Source organism: Caretta caretta, chromosome 3 (genome assembly GCF_965140235.1).
Source record: "Caretta caretta isolate rCarCar2 chromosome 3, rCarCar1.hap1, whole genome shotgun sequence".
Lineage (NCBI taxonomy): Eukaryota > Metazoa > Chordata > Testudines > Cheloniidae > Caretta > Caretta caretta.
In genome coordinates this window covers 41,454,116-41,476,808 of record NC_134208.1, presented here as the reverse complement: position 1 = coordinate 41,476,808, position 22,693 = coordinate 41,454,116, and the positions used below count along the sequence as shown (strand labels likewise).

At 41.3% G+C, this 22,693-nt stretch overlaps 1 protein-coding gene across 2 annotated transcripts in view; it reads right to left on the bottom strand.

Moving 5' to 3' along the window:
• KBTBD11 (kelch repeat and BTB domain containing 11) overlaps positions 1 to 20,507 on the bottom strand; it is a 28,744-nt gene extending 8,237 nt beyond the window's left edge. The window contains exons 1-2 of one of the 2 annotated variants that reach the window (XM_048845336.2): positions 19,405 to 20,507; positions 5,608 to 5,674 (exon numbers count right to left, since the gene is read on the bottom strand). The gene's annotated coding sequence lies outside the window, so the exon portion shown is untranslated. The remainder of the gene's footprint in view (positions 1 to 5,607; positions 5,675 to 19,404) is intronic. The other variant, XM_048845337.2, reaches the window with a different exon arrangement.
• Positions 20,508 to 22,693: the final 2,186 nt, after the last annotated feature.

Here is a 22,693-nt window from a genome sequence, read left to right as displayed (position 1 = left end):
TTAAAATCTTTGTTATATAAATGTAGAATTTTAGTAACAGCTTAACCGAGACTTTTTTAAAAAAGGATTTTCCTAGGTTTTGTTTAAGTTCCAATCACTGATAATGATCATATTGTCAATAAATTGTCTGTGTTTAATTTCACATGATATGGAGCTGCAGTACTGTCTCCATAATTTGTAACTAACTATTTATTATAATTTTAACTTGACCACTTTCTACTTCCTCAATCATACACACTAATTTCTGCCCAAAATGTTCCGTATGGTTTCTTGCCAGTAGGGATTATTTATTTATGGATTTAGTAAAATTTGAGGTAACTCAAACAAGGCATTTTGGAAACATGAGTTTGAAAACTATTTTAATGTTAGACAAGCCTAACTTACTTTGACTTTCTTTCTTGAAAATATCATAACTCAAACACCACTTTGTCTGGAAACTCCAAATGTGAGGCTGCAGCTGGCAAACCCAGGCTGGCATGGATAATCCTTGTTTACATGACTAGTCTCATTTATTTTAACAAGATGTGTGTTAATAAAGACTATCATGTTCATAAGGGCTTGAAGGACTGGGCTTTCATTTTATTCTGTCCTCACCAAGGATTTGTGTTGCCTTTGAAGGCTTCTTAGAAAGATGGGAGATTAATATTAGAATTATTTGCACCTGTGAGAACTCCACAAAGTTTTAATGTAACTTGTACATTTTGATAGAATTTACAGATTTCAGAATCTCTGCATTTCTAGTATGGATATTTTGAAGTCTAGAGCTGAATTGGCCAGGCTCATGGACTTTATGAACATAGTTTGCAGATTCCTTAAATCCAGAGTTGAACCAGTTAGACTGGACTTTATTGCCTTCTGAAGTTTAGCTAAGCAACTCATCTTCTCTGTAGTTTTAATTAAAGAAGAGGAGCTTCTGCTGATCCCCAAATCCCTGGGCACTGGAGAGAAGCAGATTTTTTCTTCTTCCCTCTCTGCTCAACAACACACTAGATGCTCCCCTTCACTACCCTAAGCAGCAGCTGATCTATTACACATCTTTGTAACCTGGAGTGGAAATGAAGATTTGCTCTGATCCTCTTCATCTATTGAGAAATCTGGGGAACAGCAACAGACCCCAGTGGACCTGGGCTTCTGCTGTTTCTCCCCAGGTTTTCTCCACACCGGAGAGGTGACATTGATGAATAAATATAAGATACGTTGAGACATTCGTAATTCATTGTGAGCAGGGCATTTGATAACATGCTTCTATATACTCTTCAGTCTTCACAATATTAAATTCACTAGGTAGTTGTTTTGCTTTCTAACCCATCCCAACATAGCCATGATGCTAAATCAAGTTACACCCTAAATATGGCAAAGATCATACAGCAATTATGCTGTTAAAAAACTCTGAAAAGCATAGTCTTGAATGTAAGAAGGTTTTCAGATTTTTTTAAGCTAACAACATAACTGTCAATGGAGTACAATGAACAATCTAAATAAATGAGTGGAGCATTTTACCCTGGATATGCATTGTCAATACTACCCCTTTATAGGTCCCTGCAGACCTCTGGGGCATCAGCCCTTCGGCACCTTGGCTCAGGCATGCATTGTAGGTTCCTGAGTTGCTAAGGATGCAATGGCCTTAACACCTTGCTGGGTCCCAGTACACACACTACTAATTGCCTTCAGTATCACAATCTGATATCAGACTCCCTGCCTTTGTGATCCATTCCTCCTAACTTCCCATCCTCTTGACCTACATCTGCCCTCAGCGGGATGGAAAAAGCAGTCAAAGATTGACCCTTAGCAGATTCCTCACACTATTACTGCTTAGTAGATTCATCACAACAGACTCCTTCAAAAAAGCTTTACAGTCACAAGTCTACTACTAGTTGCAAGTAAATAAAGAGAGGGGAAGTTAAAGGAAGAACTAAAATAATTAATATTGACTTTGATGCATGATTATGGGTTGAGTTTGAGAAGTGACTAGATAATGGTTACAAGCATCTACATATGGAAAAATGTGTTCCTGCTTGATACAACATCCAAAAAGAAAACAACCAAATATTGTGTCCAAGTTGTAGAAGATGCCATTCAGAGAAAATTATGACAGAAGTCTATTGTCGCTTGCTGAGCCCTAAACCTTTCACATATTCACACACGTTTAGCTGGGATGTTCAGCTCACCATTGAAACCTTGTTAAGAAAGAGGAACCTAACAGTCCTAGCAAACATTGTGAGAGTTTAAAAAAACTAAAATCTTCAGTCACTAAACTGAAAGGATTGATGCCCCAACTTCCCAATGACACTCGGTGAAACTTTCAGAAAAATTGTCTCTAGATTTATTTTAATTGAATGACTATCAGTATACTGAAATTTGTACTGAGCATGAGGAGGATTTCAATCAATCATAGCATACATTTTACATAATAAAGGACACACTAAACTAAAAACTTAAGTAAGAGATTTTGGATGGACTTGACAGATTAGGCTGATGACAGCTGTTGCAGTGGAAATCTGGTCTAATTAAAAACAAACTTGGAATCACACAAAGATAAAATTGGAAAACAATTCAGAGAAGTTATAGAACTTTTCCCTTAGCCAGCATGAGGGATCCCAAAATCATAGGTCGAGCATAGAACAAGAGGAAGCTAAAAAGCTGATGGAATGTAAAACTGTATTCTATCCTTGTCTTCCAGCATATAGTTTTGAAATCCAACTTTTTATGTCACATCATAAGTGATGAAGGAGGGTTTTTCATTTCAACAAAATCACCAAGAATTATGGAAATAATAGAAGATAGCTGAGTTCACAATTTTGTCAACTTTTAAAAGATCACCTTGGCTTCAATCAAATGTGTTTTTAGCACTTTTGGATTAGTTTGGTCAAAGCTTTCAAATGCAATAGGTGCTGGAAAAGAAAGAAAGTTGTTTAGAAGTATTTTGGTATCTATGGGCTGATACAGGAGTAGTAGGCCTATCTCAGTAGTAGGCTGGGGCCTCTAATATAGGAATTATATTAAATGGACTCAAACCAGTATTTATTAGGTTGGGTTTGGCCTAGGGTGATGTAATGACAGCATGTTAATGGACACTGGAACTGCCAACAACCATGAACTGAATCCACATGCTTGGCAGTGATACACTTGCATCATCCTGCATGTGTACCCATCAGTCTAGCAAACAGAGATAAGATACCTTGATTAAAGACACTTAGACTGCAAGAGGGAGTTTTTGACAGAGGGAGAGGCCTTGTTCTAAGAGAGAGATGCTATAAGAACATATTATGGGTAATATTTCTTTGTACTGAACCCACATAGCTGTTCTTTCATAACATCCAACTAGATGAATGTTTCCAATTACCTTTTCTTTTCTCTACTTTTTGAGCTGTGCCAATGAACACAAATAATTCAGATTATCTCTTACATCAAGATCCACTCTATGCCAAGGAGCTGGTTACAGTTTTCTGATTCACAACCCGAATCAGCTTCAGCCTATCCCCAGAATAAATCAGAACAGCATTTGCGCTTCTTAAGCTGCTCTATTTTACATTGGCTAGCTGTGGTCCACAATGGACCATACAGAGACTTGGAAGAGTGTACATGCTGTCTACCCCGCTCCAACATATCTTTAATGCCAGGATGGGGAACAGTGAGTGATTGGCATAGCATCTTGCTATGCCAGCTTTACACCAGCTGAATGCTGTTCTAGGCTGGGGGAATTCTCAGTTAGATAGTTTGGGCCAGATTCTGGCCACCTAAACAACCCAAAGTGTCCTGAACTGGAGGAGAGAATCTGTCCCTCGTATTTATTTAAGAAAACTAGACTTAAGGAGACCATTAAATTGAGAATAGCCAGTATATGGACTCTTTGGAGTGAAGGAACCTGACTCTAATCTAAGAGAAGGGTGAGTCAGGAGCAAAGTGACTGCTTGAAAGGCTGATGTAGGGCAAAGAGCTTTGCAGATCTCCTTCCCCAAGCTGTTTTGCAGGAAAGCTAATGAAAGCCAGTGTGGCCATAGGGAGAGCTAAAGGGTGCTAGGCCATTGTACAACTGTCAGTCTTTCATGGAACTTGTGAGCTACACTAACTACAGTAGTCGGTCTTGTAAGTTCCATGATCTGCTTCTCATGGAACCAACAAGCTCTGCAGATATGCTCCATTGTTATTCCTAACTTGTATTAGTCCTCTCAGAGAAATTATAATATTTGCAAACCTCTCTGTGAAGTTCAACTCTAGCCTCTAACTTATAACTCCTGAATTTTCCATTCAGACTTATTAAAAGTAGTCCTATGCATTAGTGCTTATTGAGGGCTATTGTATAAACAAACTTGATGTTGTCCATGCAAACCACTTAAACAAACAAACAAAAAAAGAAAAACAACTATTGTTTTTAAGTTTATATCCTAAAAAATTGTTTGTTTGATTAACCTCAAACTTTTGGGGAAAAAAAACAATTTGTCCTCTAGTGACAGACCCATGAGAAATTTCAGAATGAAAGGAGCTTTTTTTTTTTTTGAAAATTGGGGGTGCTCAAAATTGGCCTTATAATGGAAATTTACTAATTTGCCCTTACTACAGGATGTGTTTCATAGAGTTCACAGCATCGTATCCTCTCTCAAGTTGCTTATAAAGCTTCTTCATGACCTCTCCCAGTTTTATATTTTCAGAGCTCTTAATAGAAATGCATTCTTTCATCTAACAACTCATTTTTTCCATACAACCTTAATAAAGAAAATAAACTTTCATAAAAAATTCTCCTCTGACTAGAAGACAACACATGATAAATTTCATATAGCTAGGAGCGCTTCCTCAGAAATTCAAGAGGAAAGGGTAGGGGTTATGGCAAAAACTGGTCTTATAATAGAAATATTGTCAAAAAGGTAACTATGGAATCACTAATATGACTGCACTATGAAAGAAAAAAAATATTGACCATTCATAGTGGCCATAAAAAATACAGGCTTTCCTAAATACCATGTTAATGGGGATAAAAATTCTTACAAGGAAGATATTTTATTGAGTTCCTTTTCATATAAACTCTTCAAAAAGTGCGTAGGAAGGCAAAACATCTCTTAAGAGCTCTCACACCATACGGGAAATAATACACCTACGGAACTGAAAAGCTAACAATTTTAAATGCAAATACTGTCTTAATATAATTTAAAAGAAAAAATGTCTAACACAAAGAGCATAGCAGAAACAAGATTTTTTTAAAAGACTACAGCACGTGATGGGAAAACCCTAGAGCTGCCATTTGTGTCACAAAAGTAATAAAGAGCAGAATACGAAGGCAGAGCAATAGGACACTGAATCTGTTAAAGAGCCTCTTATCTGAAATCATTGCAAGCTCCAGGAGTGACTGCCTTGCAGTTCTACATGTACAATATGGTTACACATAGATAAATTTAAGTCTGGCCATTATTACTTTTTAACCATGTCCGCACATGGTTACCAAAAATCATGTTAGATGACACAAAGCTGGATGCACTATAGTGACATTACAGGGCCATAGTGGATAAGCAACTCAACATGAGCACCCAGTGCAATGCTGTGGCAAAAAGGGCTAATGTGAGCTATGGATGTATAAACAGGATATAATGAGTAGGAGTATGGAGGTGATTTTACCTCTGCTCAGAGGTGAAATCCAGCATTGGTGAGACTGATAATGGGCTACTGCATCCAGTTCTGGTGCCTGCATTTAAAAAAAAAAAGGAGTTGAAAAATTGAAGAGGGTTCAGAAAAGAGCCACAAAAATGATTCAAGGTGCTGGAGAAAATGCTTTACAGTGATAGACTTAGTGATCCATCTGTTTAGTTTATCAGAAAGAAGACAGAGAGGTGACTTGATTACCTTGTACAAGTACTTTAATGGGTATAAAATATTGGGCATTAGGGTTTTTTTTTATAATCTGGGCCTAACAAGAACCCATTGTTCAGCTAGAAGCTGAAGCCAAAACAAATTCAAATGAGAAACTAGGCACAATGTTCTAACAGTGAGGGAACAAATTACCAAGGAAGTGGTGACTTCTCCATCTCTTGATGTTTTCAAATCAAAACAGGTCCTTTTTTGGAATGCATGATTTAGGCAGACACAAGCTATTAGGCTCAATCCAGGGGAAAAGGTAAAATTTAATGGCCTGTGCTATCAGACTAGATGAGCTAGCGATTTAAACTCTATGAATCTATGTAGATCAGAACAGTCTATGTTTGGTGTAAGTATCAGCTAACTGTGATGGAACATTCAACTTTGGAGTTTAAATCACAGCTGACATGAAACTGAGTACGTAAAGTTCTGGTCAACACTGTCCATTAAACAGTGTTAACACCTAACTAGGTGTTACCATATTTGAACTAGGATTCAAACTAGGGTTACCATATTTGAACATTCAAAAAAGAGGACACTCCATGGGAGGGGACGGAGGGAGGGAATTTGCTCGTGCCGCCCCCATTCCAACCACCCCTTCCCCAATGTCCCTGCCCCAACCCCGCCTCCTCCCTGCCCCATTGGACCCCTTCCCCAAATCCCCCCCCGGCCCCGCCTCCTCCCCTGAGCATGCTGCATTCCCCCTCCTCCCCCTTCCCTCCCAGCCACGTGAAACAGCTATTTCGCAGCGCAAGTGCTGGAGCTAGGGGGAAAAAGCAGGCACTCTCGAGTGATCCACATTCACCTTCTTTCTTGAATGATCAACTCTTCTTTGGGGAAAAATAATAATGGAAAAATCCTGGACGTTTTTAGATATTTAAAAATTCGTCTCGGACAGCGATTTAAGAACCAAAAAGTCGGATATAGCCGGGAAAATTCGGACATATGGTAATCCTAGTTCAGACAAGGTAAAATTTCACAGTATAGACAAGGTCTAAGAGAGCCATTTTGATAAAGTTAGGACCACAATACAGCAGGAGCAGAATTTTTCACTAAAATGTGTGAAAGAGAAATCCAGCAAATCAGCAGATTTCTTGCAGCCTTAAAAAAAAATTTCATAGAGATTCTGGAAACTCAAGTAAGAGCCGTGCAATTGGTTGTGCTTCTTAGGACTGAAGGAGCAACCAACCTTATAGCATTCTTGAAAAAGTAGACCCCTACGCCCTCATATAGCAGATAAGCCAGTGATCTAGAGAACTGTGCTCCATAGTTACTGTTAAGGCAAGATTTTTCCCTTGACATACCTATAGAAAGAGTACAGATTAAAAAGGTGAGCAGAATCTGAGAACTCTGACAAACCACAGGAAGAACTATGATATTTACTGTCACAGAAATGCGTAATAAAGAGACATTCTCAATGAGACGTTCTCAATGGTATCAGATGACAGAACGAGGAGTAATGGTCTCAAGCTGCAGTGGGGGAGGTTTAGATTGGATATTAGGAAAAACTTTTTCATGAAGAGGGTGGTGAAACACTGGAATGCGTTACCTAGGGAGGTGGTAGAATCTCCTTCCTTAGAGGTTTTTAAGGTCAGGCTTGACAAAGCCCTGGCTGGGATGATTTAACTGGGAATTGGTCCTGCTTCGAGCAGGGGGTTGGACTAGATGACCTTCTGGGGTCCCTTCCAACCCTTATATTCTATGATTCTATGATTCTATGATTCTGGGCAGGTGCTAAGAAAATGAAAGATATTCCATAAGAAAACCTACAAAATTTGGTGTTTCCCAGCCTTAAGAGCAGGAACATAGGCTAAAAGGAAAGATGTTCCTAATACAAAAGCTTTTGAAGAAGGGGACAGTGAAGCAGCAATAATCTTCCCAGCCAAACTCTGGGACTCAGAAAAGGAACTTGTTTTTTAAATCAGATACTGATTGGCTCAGTGATTTCTGGGAAAACAAAATAAGGGATGCCAAACCAGGACAGAAATCACAGAGACCTATAGTCTTGTATCTTCTGTCCCCTTCTCTGAGATCATGGGTTCATTCTGTGCTATTTTACAGAAATATTTTTCAAACACAAGGTTTCCAAGCTTTTTTCGCTGCAGTTAAAATAATCTGTGGGTTCTAATTAAGTTTACATAATAATTCCAGATTTCTACAGATATTTCCCCTCCAAGAATTTTAGCTCTGAAGAAAGCTGTACTGATTTAGATGGAAAACGGAAAAACAAAGGCATTCAGTAAATAAAGTTCTGGGGAAGGCTGAACGGTAGGCTTTGGGGGTGGTGAGTGAAAGTGTTTTTTTATTCTTTGATTTAATGGCTGAGCTAACTTGTTAACTGTATAAGATTTTTTTTCCCCTGATGGGTGGGGTTTTTTTTAAGTGGTGTAAGTCTAACTCTTAGGGTACCTAGATCTTTCATATGAGGATTTTTGTATTATTGTTTAAATAAATGAATAAATAAAAATAAATAAGAGCTCAGCATTAATGCTGCACAGAGAGGGGAGAATTAGTTGGGCTGTGGCCCCTCTGTGGTGGTAAAGGAGCCACAAAGAGGACATGAGCCTCTCGAGGGGGCTCACTACAGGTATCCCAGAGCAGCTATATCAGCAATCATAAACTCATAGAATTGGAAGGGACCTTGAGAGGTCATCTAGTCCAGTCCCCTGCAGTCATGGCAGGACTAAGTATTATCTAGACCAGTGGCGGGCAACCTGCGGCCCGTCAGGGTAATCCGCTGGCGGGCCGCGAGATAGTTTGTTTACATTGACCATCCGCAGGCATGGCCGCCTGCAGTTCCCAGTGGCACTGATCTAGACAATTCCTGACAGGTGTTTATCTAACCTTCTCTTAAAAATTACCAATGATGGAGATTCCACAACCTCCCTAGGTAATTTATTCCAGCACTGACAGTTAGGAAGTTTTTCCTAATGTCCAATCTAAACCTCCCTTGCTGCAATTTAAGCCCGTTGCTTCTTGTCCTATTCTCAGCAGTTAAGAAGAAATTTTTCTCCCTCCTCCTTGTAACAACCATTTATGTACTTGAAAACCGTTATCACGTCCCCTCTCAGTCTTCTCATTTCCAGCCTAAACAAACCCAATTTTTTCAATCTGCCCTCATAGGTCATGTTTTCTAGACCCTTAATCATTTTTGTTGCTCTTCTCTGGACTTTCTCCAATTTGTCCACATCTTTCCTGAAATGTGGCGCCCAGAACACACAATACTGGACACAATACTCCAGTTGAGGCCTAATCGTGGCGGAGTAGAGCAGAAGAATTACTTCTTGTGTCTTGCTTACAACACTCCTGCTAATACATCCCAGAATGATGTTTGGGTTTTTGCAACAATGTTACACTGTTGACTCATATTTAGCTTGTGGTCCACTATGACCCTCAGATTCCTTTCCGCAGTACTCCTTTCTAGGCAGTCATATCCCATTTTGTATGTGTGCAACTGATTGTTCCATCCAAATGCAAAGTGGAGTACTTTGCATTTGTCCTTATTGAATTTCATCCTATTTACTTCAGACCATTTCTCCAGATCATTTTGAATTATAATCCTATCCTCAAAAGCACTTGCAACCCCTCACAGTTTAGTATCGTCCGCAAACTTTATAAGTGTACTCTCTAAGCCATTATCTAAATCATTGATGAAAATATTGAACAGAACCAGATCCAGAACTGATCCCTTTGGGACCCCACTCGTTATAGCCTTCCAGCATGACTCTGAACCACTGATAACTACTCTCGGGGAACGATTTTCCGACCAGTTTTGCACCCACCTTATAATAGCTCCATCTAGGTTGCATTTCCCTAGTTTGTTTATGAGAAGGTCATGCGAGACAGTATCAAAACTTTAATATAAAGTCAAGATATACCATGTCTACCACTTCCCACCCCCCACATCCACAAGGCTTGTTACCCTGTCAAAGAAAGCTATCAGGTTGGTTTGACACAATTTGTTCTTGACAAATCCATGCTGACTGTTACTTATCACCTTATTATCTTCTAGATGTTTGCAAACTGATTGCTTTATTACTTGCTCCATTATCTTTCCGGGTACAGAAGTTAAGCTGACTGGCCTGTAATTTCCAGGATTGCCCTTATTTCCTTTTTTATAGATTGGCACTATATTTGCCCTTTTCTATCTTCTGGAATCTCTCCTGTCTTCCATGACTTTTCACAGATAATCACTAATAGCTCGGAAATCTCCTCAGTCAGCTGATCCTAACTCATTTTCACTGGCATTCACTATGTTAGATGTCAATCACCACCAACATTCTTGGTGAAAACCAAAACAAAGAAGTCATTAAGCACCTCTGCCATTTCCACATTTTCTGTTGTTGTTTTCGCCCCTTATTGAGTAACGGACCTACCCAATCCTTGGCCTTCCTCTTGCTTCTAATGTATTTGTAGAATGTTTTCTTGTTACCCTTTATGTATCTAGCTAGTTTCATCTTGTTTTGTGCCTTGGCCTTTCTAATTTTGTCCCTACATACTTGTGTCATTTGTTTATATTCATTCTTTGTAGTTTGACCTAGTTTCCACGTTTTGTAGGACTCTTTTTTGAGTTTCAGATCATTGAAGATCTCCTGGTTAAGCCAGGGTGGTCTCTTGCCACACTTCCTATAAGGTGGATAGAAAGCTGGCTAGATTGTCGGGCTCAACGGGTAGTGATCAATGGCTCCATGTGTAGTTGGCTGCCGGTATCAAGTGGAGTGCCCCAAGGGTCGGTCCTTGGGCCGGTTTTGTTCAATATCTTCATTAATGATCTGGAGGATGGCATGAACTGCACCCTCAGCAAGTTTGCAGATGACATTAAACCGGGAGGAGAGGTAGATACGCTGGAGGGTAGGGATAGGATACAGAGGGCCCTAGACAAATTAGAGGATTGGGCCAAAAGAAATCTGATGACGTTCAACAAGGACAAGTGCAGAGTCCTGCACTTAGGACGGAAGAATCCCATGCACCACTACAGACTAGGGACCAAATGGCTCGGCAGCAGTTCTGCAGAAAAGGACCTAGGAGTGACAGTGGACGAGAAGCTGGATATGAGTCAACAGTGTGCCCTTGTTGCCAAGAAGGCCAATGGCATTTTGGGATGTATAAGTAGGGGCACTGCCAGCAGATCGAGGGATGTGATCGTTCCCCTCTATTCGACATTGGTGAGGCCTCATCTGGAGTACCGTGTCCAGTTTGGGGCCCCACACTACAAGAAGGATGTAAAAAAGTTGGAAAGCATCCAGCGGAGGGCAACAAAAATGATTAGGGAACTAGAACACATGACTTATGAGTAGAGGCTGAGGGAACTGGGGATGTTTAGTCTGTGGAAGAGAAGAATGAGGGGGGATTTGATAGCTGCTTTCAACTACCTGAAAGGGGGTTCCAAAGAGGATGAATGTAGACTGTTCCCTGTGCTAGCAGATGACAGAACGAGAAGTAATGGTCTCAAGTTGCAGTGAGGGAGGTTTAGGTTGGATATTAGGAAAAACTTTTTCACTAGGAGGGTGGTAAAACACTGGAATGCGTTACCTAGGGAGGTGGTAGAGTCTCCTTCCTTAGAAGTTTTTAAGGTCAGGCTTGACAAAGCCCTGGCTGGATGATTTAGTTGGGGATTGGTCCTGCTTTGAGCAGGGGGTTGGACTAGATGACCTCCTGAGGTCCCTTCCAACCCTGATATTCTATGATTCTATCTTTCCTGCACAGTGGGATAGGTTGCTCTTGTGCCCTTAATAAGGTCTCTTTAAAAAACTGCCAACTGTCTTCAGTTGTTTCAATGTGTGGCCTCAGCTCACCTCCACAGGAGGCATTAGTGCAGGACACATTCTGAGGTGGGTCATAGGTAAACTGGGGAGTGGTTATGGCATTTATAAGGGCTATTGCAACAGGGGTGCAAATTAAACTGGCCTAATTGCACTGGGTGCCTAACTAGTCCCCCAAATCAACTGCTCTCAATACCTGTGTTAGCCTTAGTTCTAGTTCAGAGGTGAATCTGGGCCTAAGGGACCAATCCCACACTTGGAAAATTAAAGGGTCTTCTTACCATGTGTTAAAAAATCTTATGACTAACAGAACCCCAGAGTTTACTCGTCATCCTGAGCTTTAGAAATTCTAGATCTGTGTTTAATATCTCACTATCGGAAGGTATTCTATGCATGGGAATATACATAGTCTTCCAGCATGTAGTACATTTTGTACCACTCTAAGCCTCATATCTAGGCCAGGGATCATGACTTCTTATGTGTTTGCTCAGTGTCTAGCACAGTCGTGTTCTGATCCCAATTGGGTCCTATAGGTCCCGCTGCAATACAAACAATAAGTAACAATACATAATGAACAATAAAAAAAAAGGAAATTTACCAGTATGAAATGCTACAATGTGTCCATTTTTTCTTGCCTTATGAACATAGGGCATCATGTCATTTTGTTATAAATGTACTAAACCAGTAATACTCAGACTGCGGCTCACGAGCTGCCAGTGGCTCTTTGCAGCACACGATATTAAAACACTGAGTGATTTAATTATTGATCAGTCTAAGTTATTAACCCTTCAGGATGCTTTTACTATGTTATTAACCAATTGTAGTTGATAAAATAATAAATATATGAATTCATACTACTGTCACTCTTTTGGGTAATGTTGATCACTAATTTGGCTCTCAAACCACTGAGGTCTGAGTAACACTATATTAAACAAACAAAAAATATACAGGAAGAGTCAACGTTTTTTTAAAAAGACATAAATGGGAAATACTATATATATAATTCCTTAATGTACAAACCTAAATTAAACTAATAATTTGCTTCTGACACAGCACTTCAATTACATTCCCAACAGCCATAAGTGTCTTACTGATCAGGGGATTGGGGAGGTCTGTTATTTTTGTAATTCTTTAATGTTCGAGACACGGTTGGGTCATTTGCTTTGTTTGGATTTTTCTTTCTGCTGACTTTGCAGCATTGTGCTTTTCCAAAATGCTCTTCACTTTCCTTTGGCTGAACCCACAGGTGGTAAAAACAACAACGTGCCTAATGTGTATGCAACTTTTAAGAAAAATTAGTGCCAGAGCAGTTTAACAGTTTATTGTTCTTGCCCACTGCACTCCCCAGCTGCGGGGAGTGTCTTCTGAAGACACTGGGCCAGATCCAAAGCTGCAGTAAATTGGCATCACTCCATTGACTTCAGGGGAGTTATGCTGATTTACACCAGCTGAGGGACTGGCCCATGACATCTTGCGCAAGGATGGGGAAAAAAATCACATTTGTTGACCTCAGAACAGCAACACACGGTGAAGTCAGAGGCAGTCTGGTGGCCAAATTCAAGGGTGTCTGAGAAACCTGCAGGCTGTCAGCTCTGTTCTCAACAGGAGATGGGACTGTATTCAACAGCAACTATATAAGTGAGATTTAACAAAATATGAGCCTAGTCCATCTGGGCAACACAACTGCAGAAGTGGGGAAAAAACATTATAAACACTGTATTGAAATCGATGTTGTTTACATTACAGTGAAAGTTTACCACATACTAAGAAGACAGTCGTAGGCTGGGCTGAGGTGGAAAATCGAGTCTTCCATGAAAATGCTAATATTTACAGGGTCTGATCCTGTGAGTACTTGGGCCCAGATCCTCAAAGGTATTTAAGCACCTAGAGTTAGATACAAAACACCTTTGAGGAGCTGGGCCTTGATGAGGATCATTCCCACTGACTTTAATGGGAATTCCATATGCTGGATATAAATGGTCAAGAAAAGGGTATTTTGTCTATATTACCTTTATTTTTCTTTAAAAATGATTTTAATCCCTCTTTAGATTATGATTTACTGCTACTTATTTAACTGCTGGCCTGATTAAAAAAATACACTCAATTTTCATGCAAGGGGCCAGACTGACAGTACCAAAGACCCATGAATACATAGATTTAAAGGTCAGAAGAGACCACTGTGATCATCTAATCTGATCCCTGCATGACACAGGCCATAGAATTTCACTCCGTACTTCCTATATCAAGCCAGTCACTCCTGGATGAACTAACCGAAAAAGTTCTCTCTTTATCTAGTGGTGTACAGGCCATCTCTCTTGATTCCTAGCTGAACTAATGAACTTTCTGTCAAGTCTAGTCCAGGGGTTATCAAGAGGCAGCATTGTCTAGTGGCTAAAGTACTAGACAGTGACTCAGGAAACATGGGTTCTATTCCTGGCTCTGGCCTGCCTGGTGACCTTGGGCTTCCCCTCTTTCTGCCTCAGTTTCCCCAGCTGTAAAAATGGAGATAATGACACTGACCTCCATTGTAAAGCACTTTGACATCTACTGATGAAGTGCCATGTAAGAGCTAACTGCTGTTAAGATTCATCATCATGGCGATCTTGTATTCAATATATTTTCAAGGGATCGAATGTCAATCAGAGCTACCCTGGAATTGTCCCTGGTTTGGACCCAAACACACATCAAACTTATACATAGACTGTGGGTACATAGCAGTCACTCCCCTTTCCCACTCTATCACTTCCTTAAAGCAGTGGAAGTTATGGCTTTCAGACGGTCCCCTCTGAGAGGTAGTCTGACTTTGGTAGAATATCCCAAATGACTTGTGTATCTAGTGAGTTTCCATAACACCCTAGTGAAGAATTCACCGTGGAATTAAAGCAGTGGTTCTTAGCCAGGGAGACACATACCCCTGGGGGTACACAGAAGTCTTCCAGGGGGTACATGAACTCATCTAGATATTTGCCTAGTTTTACAACAGGCTATATAAAAAGCACTAGCGAAGTTGGCACAAACTAAAATTTCATACAGACAATGACTTGTTTTATATTGTTCTATTTACTATACGCTGAAATTAAGTAGAATATTTATATTCCAATTGATTTATTTTACAACTATATGGTAAAAATGAGAAAGTCTGCCATTTTTCAGTAATACTGTGCTGGGACACTTTTGTATCTGATTTTGTAAGCAAGTTGTTTTTAAGTGAGGTGAAACTTGGGGGTAGCAAGACACATCAGACTCCTAAAAGGGGTACAGTAGTCTGTAAAGGTTGAGAGCCACTGGATCAAAGTGTGAACATTCTGGTATGTTTGAAACAAATTGTGACTTTGAGTGATTGAGAGCTATTGTTGAAAATAGTTATACTGCTTCATGCTCTCTTAATGCCAAAGAGTTGGTCCTCAGTTTTTAGTATCCTCCCTATTAATAATACAGATCACAAAAAGAGGAATAGTTTAGCTCCAATGGTTAATCCTTGTTGTTCCATTGTGTGTGTGTGGGGGGGGGAGCCACAATGGGAGGAAGACAACTCTCAAGGTAATTTATTGAGCAACTTCATTTCAGACCTTCGCTAGAATTGCTTGTCTGAGAAGGCTGATATCCTGAATGGTTCAAGAGCCCATCAGGTTCCAGAAGTTTTACCTATTTCATAGATACAAATGCAAAGTCCAGCAGTCAGCTAGATGATGTGGATTTGAGACACTCCCTGGAGGATTTGGTGACCAGAAACCAATAAACAGATTAAACTAATCTGAAAATACATAGCTTTGTATTTTTAAAATAATATTTATAATGTCCTTTGTGGCTAATTACCATGTGTGAGTCAACATAACAGAATAGAAATTGCTTGTATAAAATATATGTGTATATATGAGGGGAAGTTGCTATATGTGGCATGTTTCTTTGTGAAAGGCTTGACAGGTGCTGTCCCTTTGCCTAAAACTACTAGCTTGTGCAATGTCACACCGCAAAAACTAACACACAACTGTCCTTTTGTTTCTCGCAGAGGCAAAATTTGTAACTCTACAGCAGTTTTTTGCTGTTTGTGCAGTATTGATTATGTGCTTTGTACTGATGGACAGTAGATATATGTTATAAACTTAATTGTGATCATTAGCGTCTGATAATTTAGAATATATAATGTATAACGTTATGTGTATGTTGCATAAGATATTTGGACAACACTTTTCGACAATTGTTTGGTTATTTCCATATTATACTGGCCCCATCCTGTAGTCCTTACAAAGGCAAAATTAGCCATAATATCCAAGGACCATTCCTGAGAAAGAACTGCAGGATCATCCATTATGTCTACAAAAAAATTACTAAGGATCCAATCCTGCAAAGATAAATACATGTATAACTTTGCACACATGCATAGTCCTATTAATTTCAATAGGACTGAACTACTCACACATGTAAAGTTACACATTTGCTTATGCCTTTGCAGGATTGGGGCATAAAAAGTCCATTCTGAATTGGTCATTCACAATGAGACATCTGGTACATACGAAAATGCTTAATTGTAATCCCATTTATGGGAAAGAGAGCTTTATGTACATGTGACACAACTAGGCCAACAGTGAAACTTTGCCTCTTGCTATTGTCTCTTTAAATTAAGCACTAGAACCAAATTCTGCTTTCAGATATGCATCTGTCAATGGGAATTGTGCAAGGGCAGAAGTTGCCTTATATGTAGCAGATTTTCTTCAATTTAAGTTATTAAAAACATTTTCACATCTTTTTCATGCACCTTAAAGTGACAGAAAGCAAGATTTACATTTCTAATGTTGGCCTCTTGTGCCAAAGCTAAATGCTGGTCTTGTCATTACACTATTTGTAAGTCATTTTTGAACTGGGATTTTGATTTTCTGTTTCTAACTATCAGATCCCAGGAAAAAAGGCACCGTGGACTGTGAAAATAATTATTTTTCAAAAAAGAGAACTAGGGATGTTTGTTCTCTGACAAGAACAAATTGTGAGAAAATTTGATGCAGGGAACCCTAAACATGGGTGTTGATGGTACTATTTAAAAAAAAAAAAAGACATAGAAACTGTGATGTTCCAATATGGCTAATCAGACTAAATAAAATGAAAAATTAGCTGATATTTTTAAATGAAAATTTCCATGGATCTAGGTATATAAATTTCTGTTCATTGAAAAGAAATAGCTTCCTTGACTGCACTGCTGCAGAATCTCCATAGGCATAAATGGCATCAGTTTCTGATTCAATATCATAAGAAAATATTTGCTTGATGGTGCTCTACATGAAAAAAAAAAAAAAGCTACTGACTTCTATGGGAGTAGACTGGCCCCAGTCTTGGCCTCTTACCCCAATTCTTAGGAGCCAGCTACCACTAATGAAATGCCCTATTGCAAAAGACAAGCCTGGGAGCTTAAATTCATAACTTTTGTTAGACACTAAATATCATGGACTCAATAAAGACACTGGACTTAAGGCTCATTACAATGATCTATAACCCACTAACCCTCTTCTGTCCTCTGACTGCAGAGGTGTTATCTGCCCACTTCACCTTGAATAGTTTCTTACATGTTAACTCCTTATGCTAAACAATCTGTTCCCCCTTGGATTTAGCTGTGATGCTCTCAGTACCTTTCCCAGACCTGAAGTAGAGCTCTGTGTAAGTCTGAAATCTTGTCTCTCTCACCAACAGAAGTTGGCCCAACAAAAGATTACCTCACCCACCTTGTTTCTGAATGCAACAGGACCATTTAGAATGTTAGATACTCTACTGAGCATGCTCAGCAGTTTTCATGGATTTGGGCTCTCTACTTTAACTGGATCCCTCTCTCTGTAAACCGAGGACAGTTCTAAACACTATAATCTTACCTTATTATAGGGATTGTTAAAGGCTTTCATTAAATATGCCTGCCAAATACTTGGGACCTAATGTTTATGCAAGTTTTAAATCTATCTACATTAAAAGCTTAAAAGGTTTTGGGTTGTAGAAAAAATGGCTATTTTTATTTGAAGAACAGGAGTCCTTGTGGCATCTTAGAGACTAACAAATTTATTTGAGCATAAGCTTTCGTTAGTCTCTAAGGTGCCACAAGGACTCCTGTTCTTTTTGCGGAGACAGACTAACACGGCTGCTGCTCTGAAACCTATTTTTATTTGGTTTTTGTTGTTGTTTTTATATGGGAAAGTCATGTGAATAATAAACTTGCAGAAGAAAAGGGTTTGTTAAAGGAACCCATCTTTTCACAATGCCAAGACCCAGTTCCACCACCCGTACCCATTAACTCACGAGTGTAACCATTGCCTTCAGTAGCACTATTCACAGTAGGAACATTTACTTACATCAGAGAGGGCTGGCAAGATGGGGTTCCAATACCTTTTTTCTTATGAGGGCTTCCTATCATAGGACACCATTAGTATTGGACAGCTGGAGGGCCCCATTGACATGCATTAGGATTTCCTAATTAAAGAATGAATAAATGCTATCTGAGAAGGCAAGGGAAGAATTGGAAGAATTTTACTGGCAGGAAGAGGGATATATTGGCCACCTAAACCATGGAATAAATATGTCTTAATAAATGCCAATGAAGATTTTCTTACAGTAAATATTTCATTTATTTCTTTTGGGACATTGTCAATTTGTGAAATAGCAAGAGTCCTTTAGCTTTGTAGACAGATGAGACAGAGAAAAGGATATATACATTGATCTATATTACTGCCTTTGCATGCCACTGTGGAAAAGCCCTACTGGATTAAGTTACAATCATAACCTTTCTGTAGTTTTAAAGACTCCTAATATTAGTTTAATTTATAATTTAAATAAAGTGTATTGCTTTTTGTTCTGTTCTATATGTTTTTAAGAGTAAAATTTAGAAAACCCAATTGGTTTCAACTCTATTAAATTCTGTAGAATTCTTCCTGAGGCGTTACCTGCCATGATGTTAAGTAACATGTGTACGCATACCGAAGGCTTGTACCATTCATGTGGTTTTTAGTAGGTTGGGCAAGTGTTCAGTAAAAATGAATGAGGGAATCTACTATTATGCTGCTGTTAAACAGGCTTAAACATGACCGTAAAGGTGCTGAGTCATTCAGATTTCTAATAGGTCAGCAGGAGTAAAGGCGAAAAGGAAAAGGGGGGGTGGGTGCCGGATCTTAATGTGGCTTACTACGGGAGAGCCGGAGAAGAGACAAGAAAATATGCCTCTCCATATGGGAGCATGCTCAGTGCTGCTGCGGCCGTGCTATACAGGGTAGGCAGTGAACTGGATTAATCAGGATTGACAGAAGAGAAAAGCATGATTAAAACGGACAGAGTTCCAAATCTCCACTAATAAACACACTTAGCTTGTTGTCGGGTGCTTTAAAAAAAAAAAACAAATTTAGGAACAAAGTCACAAGGTTGTCTCTCAATTAACTGTTGCGTTGTGATGGATTTTTTTTTAAATAAAAAGTCTCCGAGGATCCTGCACAGCAGACATAGAGGACATGCCTTTAATTCCCACTCCGTGAACAGTTTGCTCCTACCGGAGATCCTTAGAGCAAGTGCCCCATCAACACTTCGCGGGGAATTAAGTTCTCCATCCAGCCTCAAGAAATCCGCTGGACTGGGGGGGGGCAGAGAACCACGGACGAGAAGCTGCCAAACCCAGCCCCAGGGGACTGCATTTCCGTTCCCGAGGACAACCAGTCGGTTTGACTCGCCAGCAAGGGCCGCTCGGGCTCTACACCTGAACGGGGCAGCTGCCATGGCCTGGGGATGGGACGCCTTTGCGTGGCGGGGCTGTGCAACACAGGGCTAGCCAAGCGCTTACCTCTGGGCAGCGGGGAGAGTGTCACGTTAGCGCCTCCGCTCTCCGGGAAGGTTGGTTCCGCGTGTCCAGTGCCTTGGCGGGGGGCTGCCTCGACCCGGTCCCAGCTGCAGCAGCGGATCTGGTCAGGTTCAGCGGCGGGACAAGGCGCTTCCTGCGGCCCTGCGCCAGTCAGTCGCAACCGCACCTCCACCTCGCCTCGCTTTAGTGAGCCAGACAACGGCGCGGGCCGGCCGAGTGCCAGGCCGTGGCAGGAGGCATCCCTGCGCCCTCCCTGCGGTGTCCTGCTCCGGCCGCGGCTGGGGGGCGGCGGCGGCCGAATTTGCAAGCGCCCGGGGGATAGACACGGCAGCCCGCTCTCCGCCGCGCTCTGGAGCTAGCCGCCGGCAGGGCCGGGAGCGGATCGGTGGGTGAGGTGCCGCTGCCGCTCCGGCCCCGTGTGCACGCACCGCGGATCTGCACGTCTCCGCCCGGCTGGGGCTGCCTGCGCGCGCGGCTCTGCCCGAGTGCGGGAGTGTGTGTGTGTGGTGTGTGTGTGTGTGTGTGCGCGCGCGGGGCGGGAGCGCCGGGGTGCGGGGCGCGCCGTGCAAATGGCTACACGGCCACCCGCCGGCATGATCGCCCCGTTCGCGGGAGGGTCAGAGGTTTGGATTCAAAAGGGGCTGGGGAGTCCTTTGTGTGAGCCCACCTACACGCCCCGTGCACACACAAAGAGCGGCGCTCGGGGCCCCGCGCTGCAGCCCTCCGCTTCGGCCTCTTTATCTTCTTGATGCGCCTTTGTTCGGCTGCCCGGCTGGACAGGTCTGCTTTCCTAGGGAGCGATTAGGCGTTTGCTTACATTTCCAGTGTCCCCTCCCGCTAAATCATGGCTCATTCATCTTCAGTGGCCTATAACCCCGGCATTGTGACTAATCTACACTTAACATCTAATGGTTACAAGTGACCCCCGCCCTGCACCTATTTGTTCTCATTAGTGGTCAGAAAACAAACGAACCTGTTGCTGCAGAGTGGAGGGATTCAAGTGTCAACCGCTCTTTCGGTATGTAACCTTAATGGGGGCTGAGCATCAGATCAGGCCGGCAAAGTGCAGCTGCAAAGCAGTGGCTTCTCAGCATTAGCTGGACACCCTCGTGGTCCAGTGGTAGGGTTCCCATGCATTTCTCAAACGACTGCATTATCCTCAGTTTCCTCATGGTGCCAGGATGCTGATCCTGGAAGTGTTGAGGGACCTTCCTTCATGGCCAAGTTGTGCTTCCAGCTGCATTCATCCAAAAGACAGCTTCAGTCAACCTAACTGTTAGCATCTACACTAACGCAGCATCTAGGCAGCTCCCACCGATGTCACTTGCCCACTACACCGGCTTAACTCCAGAGAGGAGTAGTGCTTAGGTCGATGTAGTTAGTTAGCTCAACACAGTGTGATGGTAGACTATGTTGCTAAGCCCTGGTCTACACTAGGACTTTAGGTCAAATTTAGCAGCATTAAATCGATGTAAACTTGCACCCGTCCACACGATGAAGCCCTTTTTTTCAACTTAAAGGGCTCTTAAAATCGATTTCCTTACTCCACCCCGGACAAGTGGATTAGCGCTTAAATCGGCCTTGCCGGGTCGAATTTGGGGTACTGTGGACACAATTTGGTGGTATTGGCCTCCGGGAGCTATCCCAGAGTGCTCCATTGTGACCGTTCTGGACAGTACTCTCAACTCAGATGCACTGGCCAGGTAGACAGGAAAAGAACTGCGAACTTTTGAATCTCATTTCCGGAGACTGCAGGAACTGTGGGATAGCTACCCACAGTACAACACTCCGGAAGTCGACGCCTGCCTCAGTACTATGGAAGCACTCCGCCGAGTTAATGCACTTAGAGCATTTTCTGTGGGGACACACACACTCGAATATATAAAAACGATTTCTAAAAAACCGCCTTCTATAAATTCAACCTAATTTCGTAGTGTAGACATACCCTTACATTGAGTGTTGCTACCTTTCAGAAGTTGTCCCACAATGCCCCACCCTGACAGTGCTCCTAGTGGGGTTGCACACCGTCAACACAAGGAGCATAGCGTGGACTTGCAAAAGCAATTTCATTACCGTGGTGGCTGTACATTGACATAATTTAGGCTGACTTAATTTTGTAGTGTAGACTTGCTCTTACAGGAGTTGTATGGATCCTCCAGTATTCATACAAATACACTGTTATGGATCCTCAAATTTCCCCGACTATATTACCCTGAAGTGTAAAAAATAAAATTTTATACAGGCAACCTGTCCTGCGAACTTCCCTTAAAACTTTAGATTAGATATTCAGTACACAAATACTTGCAAAACTTCTTCTGAAAGACATGTAAGTGATCTCCCATTTATCTGAAAGTGACCTAGTCAAAGAGAAGGTAAGTTGGGGTGATGAGAGAATTAACAAAGGGCCTAATACATTTACATAGCTTCTAGCACAAGTGGATGATGCAGTCTATGAAAGATGATGTTTGAGATTACATGACACAACAGATAATTTTGTGAATAAAATACAGGATTTAGCCCTCTGTGAATATATCAATGGGGAGAGAAAATGGCTTCCTGAAACCAAAATGCAAAATGGATTCTCCACATGCCCCTGTTTAGTCACCTCCATTTTTCATTTATTTTAATGTCAACATTTATATAACATATCCTGACCTGTATGTTATATAAAAATAGGAGGAAACACCCTTTGGGTGCATTGGTGGTGTCTACGAGCCCAAGGTGTCTACAGCACTGGAGAAATGTCTTAAATTTGTGCCAGATGGTGTCCCTAGATCTACCCACTCTCAGGCTGGTAGGGAGGACAGCCACTTCTGTGGTACCATTCCCCCCTTTCTACAAAAAACAAATACGAAAGACTTCAACCCAGATCTTTTAGGCTACTCCGACTTACGCCAGCTGAGAATGTATTTACTTAAGAGCTTGGCAAAAGCCTGGTGTTTTTGATTTTGCTCTGATTTGGATCTGGGTCCAATTTTATCCAAGTCTCCAAAGTTGAAACTAGTAATCAGGGCTTCAGATCTGGCTCATCTCTAACTTTTTCCTTTTTCCTACTAAAATCCAATTAGACATCCAATTAGACATTGAGGCTCAGCCTCCTCCCAATGAAGTCAGTGTTACTTACATAGATGGCACCCTACTGCAAGGGCTAACATGACTCCTATCAAGACAGTGCACAGTGCTACACACATGACTACAATGATTTTGTTTTCAGAAACCTGCTGATCCATGAATGATGTCTAGATATTTTAGAATAATACCAATATCATCG